A 2,756-nucleotide genomic window follows, 5' to 3' on the forward strand; every position below is an offset into this window, starting at 1 on the left:
AGTGAAATTTCCAGAGTCGAAATCTCACAAAATCATTGAAATGTTGATTGGCAAAGAACATCATCTCCAAGGATTTCACAGATATTTATATAAAGTTTTTGTGTGTGCAACATTACACACATTTACAATTTTTTTCCAAAAACAATAATGATATCATCAAGTTTCTAGAATGTCGTGCCACTTTTGATCAGTCATATTGAACACCATTTCAAAATGTAATTCAATGTGATGTACCTGGTTCAAGTGTTTCACCATGTAATTCAAAATACGCCGAGTACGAAAAAGTCAGACCGGACATTTTGGTCGAACTTCCTCGTTTTGCTATGACATGATAAAAGGGGTGGAAAAAAGTTTAAGAACAACAGAAAAACCCGACATATCTTGAAATCTTGTGCCTATGTAGACGGGTGACAATTTTAGAGTGATAACTCTAAAACTGTCAAGTCGAAATAGACATTTTGAACTGAAAATAATTTTGATGGGTGTAACAGTTTTTCAGGAGAAAAATTTTTGAAATTGTATAATAAAAGTCAACACCTAGAAAAATACTTAAAGACATGCGTGAAAGAAAGAAAGAAATTTGCGTTTTTCCCTCATGTTGGCACAACAGTCGGAATTGTTATGAAATTCCCAGTCATTTGCTGGGAAATCAAACTTTTTCTGAAAGTATGAAAATGTCAAAAACAACATATTATTTATTAGATACTGAAGGAGTGAAAACCTTGCTCTTAGAGAAAACTTGATGCCTGGTCATGAAATGACGAGAATAATTAAAAGATTGAAGACTGATGTGGTTACATTTCCATAAATCGATCCGAGAATTATGGACCGAAAGCTTGCACAAGGAGGCTTTCTTACTCTCACGATTCGTGAGAAAAATACTATTATTCACAGATTTCACGTGAAAAAAAGTTCTAGGGTATTTCTCATTACTTTTAGACAGTTTTTGTTCCTACAGGACAATGCGCCTGTACATGTGTTAACTTGGAGCAAATCAGTGGAAACCCTTGAGTGATCACCGAGAATTAAATTTTTTAATCGTGTATAGCATTTATGCGACATTTGGACACAGGAAACGTATAGAAATGGTACGCAGTACGAAAAACAAATATTATTTTATTGCAGTGATCAAGCTTGGATGACGATTACGCAACTAGTTAGTAATAATCTCTATCAATGACATCCTAAAAGATAAACATTATAGAGAAAAAATATGTCTTTCTTAATTGAAATAAAATTTTTGCGCATAATTTTTAACGTTCCTCATACTTTTGTACAGGTTTTGACCTTTGCCGTAACTGTAATTTTTTTTTCGCAAGCAAAACAGAACTCATCCAAATTATTTTTATTCAAACAAGTTTAGTTCCAATTTTGGTTATCGCTCCAAAATTTCATATATCTAACAAATACAAGTTTTCAAGATATGACAGTTTTTTGGTTGTTCTTAAACTTCATCCCACAACCTTAGAAAGACAAATCAGCTATGGAAACTTGCATCTTCAGAAAAAAAATGAAAAATGAAAACTCCGGAAAACTGATTATTTGTGGTATAATGAAACTAAAAATTTATTCTACATCATGCTTCCTTTTTCTGACCTAATAGCTCCAGGTACGAGTACTTTTTTTGTCATCCATGTGGTTTTCGTCCAAAACAAAAAGTAAATATATTGCCCACTGCCGTGATTGTTTTTCCAATGAACCATAACGTTGAAATTCATATCTCTTCACAGCGAAAGCTCTAAAACCAAAAACGACTTACACATTAATCGGTTGGAAACAATTTTCTAGTTGTAACAATCAGTTCATTTGATGAGATTGTCGACGGGAGGCAAAATAGGGAAGGGGGCATCCATACTCCCGTGTGCATGTATGCTCGTATGCACGGGAGAAAGATTGTCACACCATCTAACCACATCGGATCAGTTCTTTCGGTGACTGACTTTGAATAGAGACTATATCTTGTCCCATGAGGCAAGTGCAGGCACAATCCCCGTGTTACCATAGAGACACCCTTCTTCAATCTCAGTTAGGCTCCTTCCTATCCTCTTGCTATTCCCTTCCCTCCGACCCACAGCATCTCTTCGACGACTTTCAAGCACATCCATAGCTTCCATTAAAGATGCATAAAGTTGTAAAGTGCCTGACTCAGTTTTGTGAAGAGACACATAGAGAGAGGCAATAGCTGAGGGTGGGGGGGAGGTTATGGAATATATATACGCACACACAAATACAAGGCGCTCGAAGGCAGCGTATGGTAAATGAGATTTATATTAACCGTCGGAACCTCATTGTGTCCTACGGTACATGGGTGCCCCCCCCCCCCTCTCTTTCTCTATCGCTTTTATTCGCGTTACTGGACGGCGAAAAGAACAGGTTATTAATCGGTTGTTGGCTGTCTTCTTCTTTAGCTTCAGTGAAGCCAGGCACTTTATGCAGGAAATGAACTTCGGAAAACGCCTTTTTGGAAAATATACGATATCTCTCGATTATTATTATTATCTAGCATATTCCATCATATGAGACATTGATTTACACTCGCGTCAAGACATATTCATCGATAGAAAATAGATACAATGTCCCTTTACTGCGTCCAATATACAGAATTCGATTTATTGTCATTAAGAGTTTAACGATCTGTGAAGCATAACAGCAATGAGCATGAATGGAGAATTTTGAGAGTATTGTAATGCTATACAATAATAACTATCGTGTGATTGCATAATGTTTGCATTGTTAGGAAACATTACAATACATTC

Source organism: Pholcus phalangioides, unplaced genomic scaffold (genome assembly GCF_987345545.1).
Source record: "Pholcus phalangioides strain wild (caught in Gottingen) unplaced genomic scaffold, Ppha-v1.0 ptg000009l_1, whole genome shotgun sequence".
Lineage (NCBI taxonomy): Eukaryota > Metazoa > Arthropoda > Arachnida > Araneae > Pholcidae > Pholcus > Pholcus phalangioides.